Here is a 17445-nt window from a genome sequence, read left to right on the forward strand (position 1 = left end):
AAAGCAATATGCATTCAGTAAAATCCACACTTGGATTTTGCTCTTTTGCTGGTGGGCACTGAAGGGAGGGCAATGTGGCAAGGTGCATTCCTGTGATTCTGGGCGGTGGCCGCAAGTCACAACTCCAGTAAGCCATGCAGTTGCAAGGGGACACAATGATACTCTATAGACTCTTTTCCATTTTCTGTGCAATACTGAATATAACACATGAGATGCTAACATTTTTTAATCAAGTAGGTTTTGTGTCAAATGATTTTGCCCAACTGTAGCTAATGTAAATGTCCTGAGCATATTTAAAGTGGAGCAGAGGGGCCTCCCCGGTGGTGCAGCGGTTTAGCACTGGGTTGCGAAGCTGCCCGCGGCCTCTGCAGCGCCGGTTCGATCCCCGGCTGCTCCCAGGCCACCGGAGGAGGGTCCCACATGGCGCGCAGACCTCTCCTGCCGCCCGCTGCTCCCCTCAGCAGTGTACTTCGGTCCTTCTGCCTGCTCTGCTCCCCGCTCTGGCTCTGGTGAATTCTCTCAACCTCCCGCGCTTCTGACTGTACCCACTGCATGTACAAACAAACAAACAAACAAAAAAATGAACAAACGAATAAATAAATAAAACATGCCTCTATTTAAAAAATAAAAAATAAAAAATAAATAAATAAAGTGGAGCAGACTGGGGACTCCCCGGTGGCGCATTGGTTGGGCACCATACTATGAAGCTGTCCACAGCCTCTGTAGCGCCGGTTCGATTCCCTGCTGGCCAGGGAGAACCCTACATGGCGCGACAGACCTCTCCTGCCTCGCCTGCTGCTCCCCTCAGCAGTGCTTTCCGTCTGTCTGCCTGTTCTGCTCCACACTCTGTCTCTGGTGGATTCTCTCACCCTCCCGTGCTTCTAACTTGTACCCCAGTTCTTGTATAAAATAAATAAATCTTTACCAAAAAAATAAAGTGGAACAGACTAAGCTATGGTATTTTTACTTACAGTGGGTTTATTGGGATGTAACCCTTTGTAATCATGGAACATCTGTATTAAATGGACGTGCTATGGACCACAGCTGGAAGTTGCTGTCTAGGGAACTTAGCACTTTTGGAAAGCATACCCAATGCCCTTATTCTCAGAGCTACACCAATACAAATGTTAGGATTCATTTCCGAGAAAAGTGACTAAATCTCATCCACAAAACTGGATCCGAGAGATGAATTCCAGAAGAGGTGTTGAGAGGACAATCCTTAATTTGTTTTTACTGAGATAAAGAGGAACTAACCCCTTGAAGAGTTCTTAGGATTCTTTTAACTCCTCAAAATCATTTCCCTGAAATTCCATGCAGTACAGTGACTTGAAAAATGAAGAGATTTGTTCTCTTGTTCTGAGAAAAAAAAATATTAGGAGAGGAGAGAGGTGGTGAAGAATCCAAGTTGAAGAATAGCTGGTGACTACTCAAGAGTCAAATGGGTTACCCTTCAGGAGCCTGAAGAAGGTACCTGGAGCTCTTCACCCCAATACTGATGCTAATTTACCAGTGGTCCTGATTTCTGGAGCAAAGGCTTAGCTAGGTGACAGGGATCAAAGCTAGGGGAAGGCCTGCTTCCTTTTACCATAAACCCAGGGTTGTACCTTCCAATTTAAAACATAGGAGAATGGGGCCTCCCAGGTGGCGCAGCAGTTGAGCGCTGGGTTGTGAAGCTGCCCGCAGCCTTTGCAGCACCGGTTCGATCCCCGGCTGCTCCCCGGCCACCAGAGGAGGGTCCCACATGGCGCACAGACCTCTCCTGCTGCCCGCTGCTCCCCTCAGCAGTGTATTTCGTCAGTCTGTCTGTTCTGCTTCCTGCTCTGGCTCTGGTGAATCCTCTCACCCTCCCGCGCTTCTGACTGTACCCAGTGCTTAAATAAATAAATTAAATAAATAAATAAATCTTTAAAAAAAAATAAAGCATAGGAGAATGAAGGTTGCATCCAGCCACTCATCAAAGTTAATGCCATATAAGAAACAACATTACTTTTTTTTTTTAATTCTTCACCAGAATATAGCTTCATCATATATAAATTTTACTTAAGGGATAACATAAATGAAAGTTAATTCTAGTTAAATACATAAGCAGACATTCCTCGGGAGTCCAGCGTGCTGCTATCTGTAAGTTACTGTGAAATGCATCGGACTGAGCAGGACTGCCCAATAAACAGGGCTGGATTCTTGGATCTACATATGATTAAGCAAATACAGTAAAATATTACTTACAGAGCATAAGTGGTTGGTATTTGGTATTGAGTTTTCAGCTTTTCTGTGTTTAAAAACTTTCATAGTAAAATGTTGGAAAGACTGTCTTATTAGAGCATAGAGGCGCTTTAAAGAATACACAGACGTGAGATTTTCAACTTTTTTTGATCATGCCATTTTACAGAAAGGCACACAGAAAAATGAGGATGCTTTCTTTTTATGTGTACCTATTTCTGTCTTGCCTGCCTTTTTCTCTTTGGCAGACCAGCATGGCACAAATACCAGTACTTGGTAAACGCGTGTGTTTACCACTCTATTAAAACGGAGGGTGAAATAGTCTCTGCCATTATCTTTATCACACGTTAACTAGAGAAATCCCATATAGCTACGAATATTCTTTTTGATTATATGTGAAATATATCTACTCAACCCAGTCTTTTGTTAACTAGTTACTAAATCTGAAGCAGAGATTTATAGATCTTGTCCTGAAAGAATTTTCTGGTTTCCTTGTTTTTATTCTAAGCTGTATCTTTATAGTGAGGAGAAGAAATCTAAAATACATGAATGTCCAGAAAAGACTACAATTATTAAGTGATACAAGGTACACATTCTATCCTACAGCATGAGACATCTTTGTGGAGTCTGTGAATGTGGTTCTGGGTGTTTAAATATTAAATCACTCCTGTAACTGCAGCTGGGGCTCTGTAGGTGACTGGAAGTTAGCTGAGTTAGGAGTAAGGAGGAGGTGATTCCTTTTACCTATCTTTCTATGCCCACAAAAAAAAAAAAAAAAAAACTTACAAAATATTATTAAGTCAAAACATTATTAAGTCAAATTAACCTCTGCTAGTATACTTTCATGGCTGATATCTTTAATTTTTCAAATTCCTTCAATTATGAAGTTATCCTTGTTTTTTTCCAGCTATGGAAAGCTCATCTCAGAGTATAAGATACCCATAAATAGTGAAAAAAGCTTATAATCGTGAATTAAAAGTTATCTAATGAAGTTATTTTAAAATGTAATACTCACATTCATTTACTTAAATAGTTTGAAAGAAAATTTAATTGCAGAGAAATATTAGAGCTTAAGATTTTAAGTCAACAGCTCTGTATGATAAATCTTATCTTTTCTATGGCAAAACAAGTGAATTTCAACATCACAACATAACATGATAGTGTCAGTGGCACCTGCACCCTAAAAACAAATAAAATAAAACTTTCATTTTCTCAGAACAAAAAGTATAAACATGGGAATCATAAAATATAACCTGCAAATTTTCTGTTTTTATCATGTGAATATAATTAGTTTCTAAGTCCCAAAAAAGTAACCGAAGTCTGATTTCCAATTATCCTTAGGTAATTTTAGGAGACCTGTGTTACTTAAACATCAGATATAGAACCAGTTTGCTCAATCAATGATGATTCTGTTCAAACTTTGATTACTGGAGAGCTTGAAAATGACAAATTCAAAACCCCTTCAGAATATTAAGACTGTGTTTTAATAAAAAAAAAAGAAAACACTGGCATATAGGAAGTATGGGCTTATGAAAAGTCTTTTGTCACTAACAACCCAGCCTCTATCTCGAAAGATAAGAATAATAGGTCAGTGTTACAAATATGAGCTATCTAAAGGAAACAATATGGTAACATAACTAATAGCTAATGGATGGCTTACTATTTTCAAATAAATGAATTAGTAAAACTCTCTGCCCCTCTCCCTGGAACGGCATTAAAACCTTGAATATATGTAGCTAATGAGAGCAAAAACTATGTTTAAATCACTTCTTCAAACCCCTCATTTTCATTCATAGTTAGAAAAGAAAAAGAGGGGAAAGTTGCTATTTATCCCGAGGGGAATGAGAATAACAATAAGGGGAAAGAAAGTAGAACATAAAAAGCCTATACCCACCAAAACCAGACAGTGAAGACCATCACCCATTATACAAATGATGAGAAATACCACTTACCTGCTTCTGACACAGGTATTTGTGGGGGTGTGGGATGTGGGAAAAAAGGGATATGATAACAGATGCAGGAAGAGATCAGAGTTCAGGGTTGCAAGGCGAAAATTCACAACATTAGACAGCTAGGTTTCAAATCTACCTTCCTCCCCAGGGATTGTGATCCCTTCCTCGGAAACCTTACCTGAGGCCATCAAACTTAAAGAAATCACTTGACTAGGCTGCAACTCATACGCTATCTTCATGCTACTGAGAGTAAAATTCCAGAATTCACATTGTGCCTATTCAGTGATTAGTCTGTTCTTCAGGGAGGCTCTGGGAGCCACGCCCTTGCTCGGGATGGCACATTACTGAAATGAACTGGGCCGCCTGTCAGACAAAGTTCTCTTTGGATCAGAGCAAAGAGTGGGCAGACACAAACCCCACCAAAGTCACACCCAAGCGTCATTTCATTACGCAGGCAAACATACATGCTTTTAATCAAAGCTGCACAGAGTTGTGTCTCCTGCGCTTCTTTCCAATCTGAGACATTTTTTAACACCTCACACCAGGACTATAACTCCCTGAAAGGCTCTCTAGCCTGAAAGCAAACAGGGGTTTCAACTAAAAGACCAAGAAAGACATATACTTCATCTTGATTGCATTTTGAAACTGCTGGCCCCCGAAAAGAATCTTTGCTCCTCCTGCTAAACACAGACTAGTATCCATTAAAATGAACAGGGTGTGCAAATCAATCAGTGCTCTCCTGTATCAAAGAATCAACCCCAAATTCACAGCAGGCTCACCATTTCCCCCAAACAGGCATTTGGGGTAGAGGCACTGGAAAAAACCCAAGCTGCAAGACAAACGCAAGCGACATTGTCACCTAGGAGAATGTTCTTTTGCTAAGCTCTCCGAGTCCCACTTTTGTTCCGGTGTGAGATACATCCACGGATGCCAGCCACGGTGACATACAATGGGCATTAAAACCACACAGTCAGTCTTAGCAAATTAGGTAAATTAGAGATCATTTGATGGTATTCTATTGTTGCTATTGTAATCACAGTCATTTTCCCTGGTAATGGTGCTTCGTGATGAAGTGCAGTTCTCGCCGGATAATTGTGAAAGATACCGAAAGATTCAGGGATGCGGCATCTGGTTTTAAAAGCTCTTCAGATTCAAATTGGCATTTTACTTTATCTTGAAAATTTATTAGAGATTCAGATCATGCCGGTTTAAATGGAAAGGTGAAGGCAGGGTAATTTCAATCTATGAATTATTCAGTCTCAGCCTGGCGAAATTGCCATCCATGAACTGACGATCTGACAGTCCTTTCACAGAGCCTCCATTACGCTTGTCATTTTTATTTCTTTATCTACGATCTCTTTCTCAGTTACCGAGCTTGTCCCTTAGGGCTCGGCTCCACAAACCAAAGTATTTCGAATTGGCAATAACCTAAATGTGCTGCAGTCTCAAATCGCTGTCTCCACGGGCTGGATTTTTTCCCCCCCAAATCATTAAAAAACCACATCCAGGATGATATCTGTTAAGTCTTTTCGATGAGATGAATTAAAACACATACGCACACATGCACACACGCGTGCACACACACACGCACACACACACACAGAGGAGGGTATCACTGCGAAGAAGTTATGTCCTGCTAACATCACAAGAGCAGAGAAAGTGATGCTTTCTGCTTCTCTCTTTGTTGTCAGTGTGACCCAGCCCAGTTGCAAGCATCACGCGGGAAGGAGCCAGTCCCGAAGCCGGCTCGCCTGGCACCCTGATTCTGATTTCCAACCAGAGCAGATGAAGACTGCACGGAGGGCAGACTAATCCAGACAACTGTGCACTTAGCGAGCATGCTTATTTAGGAAAATAAGCAGCAGCCATCGGATGACCAAAATTAGATTGCCACTGTCCCAGGCTCCACCTGCACCCAGACTGCAGTCGCAGAAATTTCTCCACTTGATGGCTGGTTGTGTCACTGCTAGTCGACAGCTGTCCCCGCATCCAGAGTGGACTGGGATTGATTTAGGTCAGTGAGTCTGGTTTCTCCTTTAACCGGGTTCTAACTGAGGAGTGGGGACGTGCGCCAGCTGCTTGCGACCAGCCCTAAGTGAGAGCTGGGGGAGCCACAGCGCATCAGTTCGGTGGAGTTGCCTGCACAGGCCCAGCCCGACAAACCATGCCAGCACCGTCTCCTTTGTCCTAGCCTGCAGGTACAGCCGCATGGCACAAGCAGCCCGCGCGCCATCCCCACCGGTGGTGGGAAAGCAGCCGGGCTCCACCAAAGGCAGCTTGGCTACAAGCCTCCGAGCAGTACCTGCTCTGCAGAAAATTCACGTTGCCAAGGTAGAAGCCATCGTGTACATTCAGACTGCTTCTCTGCTCCTGGCTAGACAGAGGTAAATGCTCCTCAGGTAAGAAACGCTAAGCAGTAGCAGGAGAAGAACCCTTAAAACTGTCGCTTTGTGCCTAGTTGGATGCCTGGGCTTTGCCGCTCTGCGACCAGCAAATTGCAGCAGCCGGAGCTCTGGCAATTGTGAGAATGCAGAAAGCAGCAGCTATGACACAGCAGTCAGCTGACTCGCAGGGTGTTATCATTCAATGTCCTCTACACAATCAGACCAGTTTCTAAGGTGGCACCAGACAGATGACCTTGAACGTAAAGCGTGCTGAAGCAGGGCAGCCTTTCTCCGTGCTCACCTGGCAGCGATCGCCCACACCTGGCAGCGACATCTTACATGGCTTTGCGCTCAGGCAGAGTTTTTAACTCACAGCCTGCAGGACTTAACTGTTTCTGTCCTGCTTGCGAAGATGGCAGCATATTCTTGTGGCGACCGTGCCAGGGCGGAAGCAGGTGAAAAGCGCCACGGTCCCTATGGTTTTGATTCAGTTCAGCAGCAGAAGTGTAATGGCGGGAGAATTCTGCCCAGATTGGGGTTTTAAAAGCACACTTCTTTTTCATTTTTTTTTAAACAGGTAGAAATGGCCTTAGGCTGCTCGTGTGCCATAATAAACTAGTAAATTGTACCTAATGGAATGGCAAGAGCGTTAGGAAAAGCTCGAAGGTAATTAACGCAGCAGTCGCCTTAGCTCGGGTCCAGTTGCTATGAAGCAGCGTGCGTGCTCGCTGCAAAAGGCAGGTCGCACATCCCCATGAATCTGACAATGGAGCAAAAGCCTTCTATGGCATTACCCCAGTGGCTTGAAGAATGCTATAATAAGAAAGCAGTCATTACCAGGCATTTGTTTAATGACCGTAATCATACAGAATTAATTTAACTTGCTGCGATGTTTAACAGAAAGTCAATTATAAATTTGTGCTAAAAGAATAACAATACCGGTATTTGCATAGCACCTTCTCTGAAGAGACATCCTCAGAAGATAACCTCATATCCTTGACATTCGCAGAGCACTCAGAATGTCCTAAATGCTCCATAGAACAATCCATGACCGGCCTCTCTGAGGTGCTTCAGGACCTGAGTCAGAACAACACAGCGTGTTGTAGGAATAGCATAGACAGGATTGCCACAGAGCCCTCTGCGAGTCATTTTGGAAGAATTAAGGTTTTTTTTTTTTTTTTCCACTTGTGTCTTACGGATTTTATTGTTTTGTTTGCTTCCTAATTGGTTCTCTAGACATGAATGGAGAAGATTCCCGATAGCAAAGAGAGGTCAAAACTTGATAAAAGAGCATTGTCTGTGTGACTGTAGAATGGCTATGATTATTAAGCGACTTGTAAATAACGTACTGGCCCACTTTGAGGCGGTGGGCTGCTGGGAGTGAGTGGTAGGTCCACGGAAAGGAGAGCTACAGGCTTTCTCGTGCCCTGTAGAGAACCCAATTCTTATAAATTCACCTTGCTACCTTCTTTCAAAACCTGCAAGATGTGGTATATACCTGCAAGAAGATGTGGTATATAAACATGAAGGAATACTACTCAGTGATCAAAAAAGATCAACTCATGCCATTTGTAGTTACTTGAATGGGGCTGGACAGGATTATGCTAAGAGAAATGAGTCAGAAGGAAAAGGTCAATATTGGATGGTTTTACTTACAGATAGAATACAGGGAAACCAAACAAAGGGTCAGGGAAAAGACGAAACTTGCAAGCTAACTACAGATCCGAGGCATCGAACAGGGGAGGGGTAAAAACGGGCAGGAAGAGCACAAGGGACTATGGTGATGGATCACAGGTGCTGTGCTGGTGGGAGAGCTGTGAGGGTGCCTTCTGAGGGGAGCAATCAAACACTACAAAAATGAACACATAAGAAAATAAATGGAGATGTAAAACAATAAATTTAATTAAAAAAAAAAAACTGCTGTAGGAAATGAGTCCCAAATGATACAAGTGACCACTAAATTTTTAGTGTTTTTCTACAGAGGTACTTAGAGTTTTGAAGAAAATAGAGCTTCTGGGAAAGATAGGAGTAATTTGGGGGTATTTCAAGCACCAGTTCTCCAAGAGGGAAATCATTTCTGTAGGGAAAGAGGCCTTCGAGGGAGGCCAGTGCTCCGACTTCACTACACGGCAGCTGTGTGTCCAGGGTGCTACTCTCAATGGTGTGTTGAAGGCTTGGCCTGAAACTCCCTAAAGTTAGTAGGTACCACAAAGTGGGGGGCCACTGTGGGTCTTTAGAGAAGCAGAGGAGGCTCTGACAGCAATACTCTTGCTCCTCAAGGGCACCCCATCTTTGCTCATTTCCCTCAGGTCCTTGCACACCCAGGATAAAAGTGGCCCAAACACTGGTATCTTAAAAAATTCCCCCACCAGGTAATTAATTCTACCATGGGCCCAAGCTGAGAACTACTGTTAAATAATGCGGTGTATTCCTATTTACACGCGTGAACATGTGGTTATCAGTTCAAATGTACTTTAGTTCACTTTAAGAATGAAGAAAACTAAGTCCTGAAATTTATCTTTACTGTTATTCTGTACAAATGAGTAATGAAAAAAAGCAAGTTTTTTTCATTATATAATTTTGTACTGAGCCACTGATTTACAACACTGTATAGGTTTAGGGGTACAGGTTCACACCTCCTCAAATGTATGTTATCCAAGCCCACCACCAAAACAGTAATAACCTTCTTCTATAGCCATTAGGATCCCTCATTCCCTTGCTTCCGCCTGTCTCATTCTGGCAGCCTCAGTTCTACACTCAGATTTCAAGGGTTTGCTTTTATCTGTTCCTTTGCTTTGTTTCTCTGTATTCCATATAGGAATGAAATCATCTGGTATTTTGTCTCCTGCCTTCTGATTTATTTCACTTAGCATAATCCCCTGCAGTTCCATCCCTGTTCAATCACAAAGGCAAGAGTTCATTTTTTTTTTCACAGCTGAGTAGTATTCCATTGTCCACAGGCATCAGAGTTTTCTAATCCAGTCATCTGTCTTTGGGCTCTTAGGTTGTATTCATAACTCGGCTACTGTAAATAATGCTGCAGTGAACTTGGGATGCACATATCTCTGTGAATTAGTATGGTTTGTATTTCTCAGGTAGATCCATAAGAGTGGAATTTCTGGGTTATAGGGTAGATTTTTATTCTTTGGAGAAAATTTCCATGTTCTTTTTATTTTTTTTTTAAAGATTTATTTATTTATTTATATAAGCACTGGGTACAGTCAGAAGCACGGGAGGGTGAGAGAATTCACCAGAGTCAGAGCGGAAAGCAGAGCAGGCAGACTGACGAAGTACACTGCTGAGGGGAGCAGCGGGCGGCAGGAGAGGTCTTCGCACCATGTGGGACCCTCGCCTCAGCCGGGGATCGAACCGGTGCTGCAGAGGCTGCAGGCAGCTTCACAACCCAGCGCTCAATCACTGCACCACCAGGGAGGCCCCCATACTCTTTTTAGTAGGCTCCTTCTCCTCCACACCCTCTGCAACACTCTTTCTAGTCTTTTTGATATAGGCCACTTTCACAGATGTGAAGTTACTGTACCTCATTATGGTTTTGATTTGCATTTCCCTGATGTTATGTGACGATGAGCATTTTTTCATGTGCCTGTTGGCCATCTGTATGTCTTTTTTGGAGACATGTCTAGTTCTTATGCCCATTTTTTGATTGGGTTGTTTTCTTGTTGCTGAGTTCTTTGTAGATCTTGGATATTCTCCCAAAAAGGAAATGGTTTTTAATAGAGAAAATCTATATTGCTGCAATATCCCCACATGTCCTTTGTAATCAGGCATGTTCTAGACACATGTGGCAGACACCCTCTCGCAGATCATTCCTCTCACAGCACTGGTCGACTGCTTTTGTGACTTTCGGTTCACAAGTGTCCTCCCCAGTGAACTTGAAAGTTCTTGGATGGCCAGGGCAGGAGACACTCATCTTGATAGGTACCTGCCTTCATTCTTCTTGACCAGGGGTCAATCTTCAGTATTTTCAGAGGAATGAGGGAACACTAAAGAATGTCTTCCTAGAGAGGAAATCTCAGAGATCGCTCAATTTCTAAATTTCTAAACTATTCTGAAATAACATGTTCCCCAAGAACTACTAATTCTCAATTATAAATATTGACTTAAAGCTTATGAAGCAGAGCATTTTTAAAAAGGGGTGTGTGTGTGTGTATGTGTGTGTAAAAATGAATGACATATTTTAAGAAAGTCAATCGAACTTTTTGTATATTTAATGGTTAATCAATTGTCATTAATTCTAGATATTTATTCAGAAAAATAAGGTACATATTTTTTAGAGTGAATCCCACAAGAGTGATGGCTCTCCATAGACTTTGCTGGAAATCAGCTCTCTCTAGCACAGATATATTTAAAAAAAAAGATTTTCTAAAGTCTTCTGGAAATATTCATTTTGGTATGTGTAAATCCTTTTCCCCTCACATACTCAATGGCAGTATTGTGAAGTTTATGGTCATTTCTCAATAATATTTCTATATGCATATGCAATACAATAAATTAGATTGCAAAAGAAATGAATTCTATTAAATATCATAGCTTAAGAACATTTGCCTTAGAAAATCAAAATACAGGTTAAATTACAAAGAAACAATCAAAGTCACTCTTCCATCTATTACCCAATAAGAAAACAAGTCCACATAGCACCTAGACAAGATAAAGGAATGGAAAGGGGAACAGATGACTATATTTATTGAATTTCATTAAACTTAACACTAAATTTTTATTATCAAAAGTGATGTTATTAGTCGGGGCTCCCTGGTGGCGCAGCGGTTGAGCACTGGGTTGCAAAGCTGCCCGCAGCCTCTGCAGCGCCGGTTCGATCCCCGGCTGCTCCCTGGCCACAGGTGGAGGGTCCCACATGGTGCGCAGACCTCTCCTGCCGCCCGCTGCTCCCCTCAGCAGTGTACTTTGGTTCTTCTGCCTGCTCTGCTCCCCGCTCTGGCTCTGGTGAATTCTCTCACCCTCCCGTGCTTCTGACTGTACCCAGTGCTTGTATAAATAAATAAATCTTTAAAAAAAAAAAAAGTGATGTTATTAGTGACAAACAGAGTCTCCATTTTTACCTTAAAAACAACATACTGTACTTTCTACACTATTAAGTCACACTAGTCAAACCCTTCCTGAGGATTTTAAAAAAAAATAAAGAAAAGCAATTGATTCTTTTAACTTTTTTGTTTTACAGGTAAGGGAGAAAAAGGAAGCTCACACAGATGTGAGTCTTTCTCCTAAACCTACATCAGACCCTACCTACTACATATTTAGTCTGTGATGTGCAGAAATTGTAAAAACTGGGCATTAAATCATTGACAGTTTGAAATCAATCAACCATACTGGGAATATTTACACCATGGAAATGGGCAAGCACTAAAAACCAGGGTGGTTGGGTTTTTTCTGGAGTGCCAGTTTACACATTGTGGTATATTTAATGATGTCTACTTTGTAATCAGGTGTTTCTTTATTTCAACCCCAGAATTTAAGATGCTTAAGAATATAAAGCACAACGGTTGAGCATAAAGCTCTCAGTTTAGACAGTCTCTCTTGTATCCTTAAGGCTGGTGATTGGTATCACCTTGGGCAAGTTCATTCCCTCATCTGGGACTCAACTGCCTCTTCCATAAAGCAGGTTAGTGATACTGTGTGCCTCAGCGGCTGTCATGTATATTCATGAAACAGTGCATATATACCACTTAGCTTGAATTCTTCACACATGCTCCCAGTGGCAGTTAACCATGATTATTTCTTTCCCCTCTTCCTCTTTTTTCTAATCATGGTAGATGATTATTAGTTGCACAGAAATTAGTGAAGATTTTTTAAGAGATTACAAGCAAAAAACAACCCCCCAGAAAACCAGATACAACCCCCTTGGAAGAATAAAGAGTTCCTCTGTGATTCCTGACTTCTATATATAACAGAGATCTGAAGTGTCAGTGTTACTTCTGCATAAATCCTATTATGTAAGAAACCACTGCTATTCACAGAGAGATTATTGATGGACATGGTTTCAGCATGATTTCAGATATACTGCAGAAGCCATGTTAAAACCATACAATGTATTAGGGATCATAATGCAAAACCTACAAAATCTTGCTCCTGCAGTCACATAGCCTTGTTCATGAGTGTGTTTTCACTTGTAGGAGACAACTGATCAATTGCACATACTGTAGATCTCAGAACTACGAATTTGATTATGAGATTAAGCTTTGGAGAGAGAGGCCTTGTATGGAAGCCCCAGAGGATTAAGTTCACAGATGCCCAGCATACATCAGCCTTCCAGTCCCTGACAACAAAGGTATTTTATTTTTTTAAATATTTATTTATTCATGCATACAAGAACCAGGGTACAGGCCAGATGTGCAGGAGGGTGAGAGGACTCACTAGAGATAGAGTGGGGAACAGAACAGGCAGACTGACAGAAATACACTGCTGAGGGGAGCAGCAGGCAATACAGGAAAGGTCTGCCGTGCCATGTGGGTTGCTCTCTGGCCAGCTGGGATTGAGCCCACGCTGCAGAGGCTGCAGACAGCTTCACAGCATTGCGCTCAACAGCCTGCGCCACCAGGGAGGCCTGACAAAGGTATTTTAACCTAAAAACAATTCAGTGTAATAACAGAACTACCAAAGGGAAAGAATAGGAAGTTATCATTTTATTGAGTTTACCAGGTACACATGATCATCTTCTGAACCATAAACACAAATGCATGCACAGGACTTGCTTTCTATGACCAGAGTCCCAAATGCTTTACAGATAACTCATTTACTCCCTACAGTAACCATGTCAAGAAGACAGCATTATCCCACAATTCTATTAAGTGGAAATGCCTCCACCCCTTTCACAAATGGTGAAAACCAAAGCCTGAAGAGGTGAGTGGTTCTCAAATCACACATCTGGTACACACAAGCTTGCGGAGTCACACTCAAGTTGTCTGATCTGAATGCAAACTCAAATAGTGGTCTTCACTATCAATATTCAAATATGGCCTCCTGCACGAGTGCTCACTTTAAAGAGTCTCTGAGTGAGTTGGAAAAGCCTAAAGAAAGAAGGGAAAACAAGAAACCAGTCGTGGGAATCACTCATGAGGAAGGTTGAAGTGGAGTAAGAGTTGGTGAGTAGGAGACCCTCTCCAATAAAAATTATTCGAAAAATGGGCTGTTCACTAAAGTGTTCCTTTAATGCTATTTGAAGTCATTAGTATGATAAGTTGTCTCTCTGGGGTGGGGAGACCCTGGCTTGTAGCATTTCTCAATGTCCAGGGTATAAACACTCCCACCATGGCTGATTTCAAGAACCCAATGGTTGAATAATCTATATGCAAAATTCCTGAATGTTTAATCAGTTTAGACAAGTCAGTAGGCGCCAGCTTCATTCAGCACACCATGCTTTGGGCTGGAGTGGGGGGTTACTTGGCCACCTCCTAGAGCCCTGTCATTTTATGATGTCTCTACAATCAAGACCTCAGATAGTCTGCTGTACTTTTCTTTCCAAACTGTGTGCTTAAAGCCTTATATTTAATGACTGATATCTTTCCTTTTATTGCTTTTGATTTCACAATGCAAGTGTGACCTTTCTCTTCCCTTGTCTAGCTATTAAATCTAACAAATGTGTATGTCTTTTTAAGCAGGACCAACCACGGACTGACTGGATAAAAGAATTCCTCACTCTGAAATTGGCCAGCCTTTGCAAGCACTAAGGAACCAGCAGGTATGTGTTTACTCATGCACCTGCTCTCAAACACACACACACACACACACACGTGTGTGCATTCAACAGTATTGCTTGTGAGCCCTGAATAGCCAGAATCATGGACAAACATTCACCACTGGGGTTTGCACCTGTCCCTAAGCACTTCCCCATACTTGTACCATGCACAGTATTTTGAGGTCCCAGCAGCCTTGCAAGTTATTCTGTAAGTACATGATTACCACAGGTCATGATATGGATTCAGACCTAGCAAATTAAATGGCAATTACCCTTTGAGAAACCATGTAGCTCTAAGGATAATCACCATGTTCTGTGTAATTTTTTTTTTAGATCTTTGGGGGTGCTAATTTGTAAAGCACATATAACCAAATGAATAATTATATAGCAAGGGGCTGAAAGGTAATTACAAAATAATTGCATGCTACTTGATCCCTCCATGAAAACACGTTAAGTAGAATATTTCCCTAAACTGTGGAACACTTAAAGGCTATTCTTTTTTGCTAGTTCTGCTTAACGCTAAGCTATTACTCTTCGGAAGAGCATTTATTTGGTGAAATATAATATATAAAACATAGGCGCTAAATGTAGGTTAAAAACTAGTAGGAAGCTTGTTTTTTCCCTGCATTACATACAGTAAAGTTTATTAGCTTTTAAAAGTTGATCATTACATGCAGTCTGTTTGGAAAAAATAGGTAGTGGTGTAAGTGTCTTCTTTGTTTATTAACATAGGGCTCTTTCTAACTTTGGATGTGCTTGCAAAATGATGTCCAAGTATCACTAAATTCTTACTCCGTTGTAAAAATAAGACTGAATGGCCAGAATCCTTTCTTTTCCTCTCCTTCCTCTTTCCTCTGCCTTCCCTCCCTTCATTTCAGGAATGGAAGCTAATAGAGATCAGAGATAAAAGCAAATAAGTGCAGGTTTGTGGCATGGGGAGAGGTTCTTTGAGCTAGACGATAGAAGGCATCAGGCAAACCGCTTACCTTCTCTACCTCAGGCCTATTGTAATTTCAAGCTGAGAATGAAAACGTTTTGTGAGTGATGCACACAAATGCATCATGCGTGTGAATGGACTATGAAAAGGGGGAAAGGCTATATAAGCATAGCTATATAAAGTATTCTTTCAATTTTTGCGTAATTCCAGTATTCCAAAATGACCTAATGGTATAGAACTGCTTACCTTCTACCCTCACGGTTCCAGACCCTGGGCTCTCATTCCATCTCATCATTGGCAATTTCTTGTTCTAATCATGCCTTGAAAGTGGACAAGAATGAAAGGCTGAAAAAAAGCCAAATAAGGATCTGGTTAAAAATATATATATATTCTTTGGATCTTAAGAGGGAATTTAGTTATTTCACTTCTACCTTTAGGATTTTAGCTTGAAGAATATTGCTTGCTACAATGCACTGGATACCGAGTGGTCTAAGAGTTAAAATTGGCAAGAATTAGAACTTTCCAGGACCACTTAGTTCCTCATATACTCTAGATATAATTATATTATAGTTGCAATGGAAACTTAGGGTTTTTCATGCCTTTGTGAAATTATTTACTTCCAAAGTGTTTTCCCAAAGTGATTCGGGCCCTTTCTATGCTAAGAGAATGTGCTGGAAATGACAATCCAGGGTCAACAGAGATAACAAATATCCTTTTCTCAGATTCCTCATGGCACGAGTACTTATTTCACTAATAATTCAAAATGGAATGGCCATTTCAACACTCAGCAGAACAGTGTTTCCACAGTAAGTTAAATAATGTTATAGCCCCCAAAATTATTTCCTACATATCAAAGGCAGCCTTCTTATGAGTAAAATAATATAAGGAGAAAACCAATAGGGAGTCAATAAGATTATGCAGAGTTTAAGTTCAGAAACTCATAGTAAACTGGAAGTCATATTGATTTAGTAGGAGAATACATCTGTCAAAATTAGACTTCTTAACAGATTTTGGAATACTTTCTGGATACACATCAGATAAATGAGCAGCCTTTAACATACAAGCAGTCAACGTCCAGTTTGTCAACATCTTTGACTTATCTAGAGGGCTGCCTCTGAGCGGGGGACTTGTATTTTACTATTGCTGGGGGTTTCCAAAACAGCTGGAAATTGAGGAAGATGTGAGTCGGAGGTAAGGAGGAATAGACAGCATATGTTGAATATTCTTTTAAGAAGTATGTTTAACAAGGACTCACTAGAAGTAGTAGTTTTAAAAGTATTTCTAATAAGATCTGGGGGTTATCTATTTAGGAGTGAAACTTTTTAAGTTAATTGGCTAAGGCAAAAGAATTTGTGGAAAAGTGAGAAGTTGGAGATAAAAGAGTCAACTGGTGAGAGATCTGAGGAGACACGGATGGGGTCAAAAACAAGGGGGAGTCAGCCTGGAGCCTCCTTAGCCTATGAAAGGTGGTATGGGTGAGGAAGGCGCTGTCTAAATGTTCTAGAATTAAGAACAATGCTGCAAGTATGTTATGGTCTGGAAAGACAAAGACTCCTACCTCCCTACACATAGATATTGTGACACTATCAATGCGGTCCCAGACAGGATTAATTTTTTAAACAAAATCATGTTTTCTAGGGAAATAGTGTGATACAGAGGTCAGTAATAAAAGCTCTGGTGTTTGATTCAAATTCTAGCCTACCCAGTTACCAGCCATAGGACTTTGGTCAAGTTCTTTGTATTTCTCGGTTTTCAAAGAAAAAATAAAGCAGGGATTCTAATAATTGGTCTAACTTAGATAATTACTATGAGGATTAAATGAGCAGAGTCAACATTTAAGAAATGTCAGATATTATGATGATGACTACTCTCGAATGAAGTTAAAATAGCTCTTTTTAGAAGGTGTTTGGTAAGAAGTATTTCCCCCTTTTCTTTGTGTAGCACTGACTTTTGAGATTCTTAGATATGACTTTAACCCTGTTGAATTCTATGTGTTCTCTCCATTTTATGGTTCTAGTCTGTTGAGATCCTTCTGCACTCTGACTCTATCATCCATTGTATTTATTATCTCCCCGGTCTGTGTGATCTTTGAATCTCATGAGAGTCTTATGACAGCCACACCTATTACCCTATTACCAGTAGCCATTGTCACCTTTTTCCCTACCAACAAATGCATGACTAGGTTCAATTGTAGCAATGGCCCCAATTAAAGTACTCTGTCTCCCACATCACCTACTGCCAGGG

At 41.2% G+C, this 17445-nt stretch overlaps 1 long non-coding RNA gene across 8 annotated transcripts in view; it reads right to left on the reverse strand.

The window, feature by feature from the left end:
- Window positions 1–17445, reverse strand: part of LOC119251683 (uncharacterized) — a 110484-nt gene that overhangs the window by 56863 nt on the left and 36176 nt on the right. For 3 of the 8 annotated variants that reach the window (XR_008553005.1, XR_008553001.1, XR_005126564.2), the window contains 2 exons: window positions 15448–15546; window positions 12876–13596 (listed from right to left, as the gene is read on the reverse strand). This is a non-coding gene — a long non-coding RNA (uncharacterized LOC119251683). Of the gene's footprint in view, window positions 1–6985; window positions 7634–12875; window positions 13597–14931; window positions 15152–15447; window positions 15547–17445 lie in introns of those variants that run through there. The other 5 variants (XR_008553000.1, XR_008553002.1, XR_008553003.1 and 2 more) reach the window with 3 other exon arrangements.

Source organism: Talpa occidentalis, unplaced genomic scaffold (assembly GCF_014898055.3).
Source record: "Talpa occidentalis isolate TD23 unplaced genomic scaffold, MPIMG_talOcc4v2.1 talOcc4.2, whole genome shotgun sequence".
NCBI classification, from domain to species: Eukaryota; Metazoa; Chordata; class Mammalia; order Eulipotyphla; family Talpidae; genus Talpa; species Talpa occidentalis.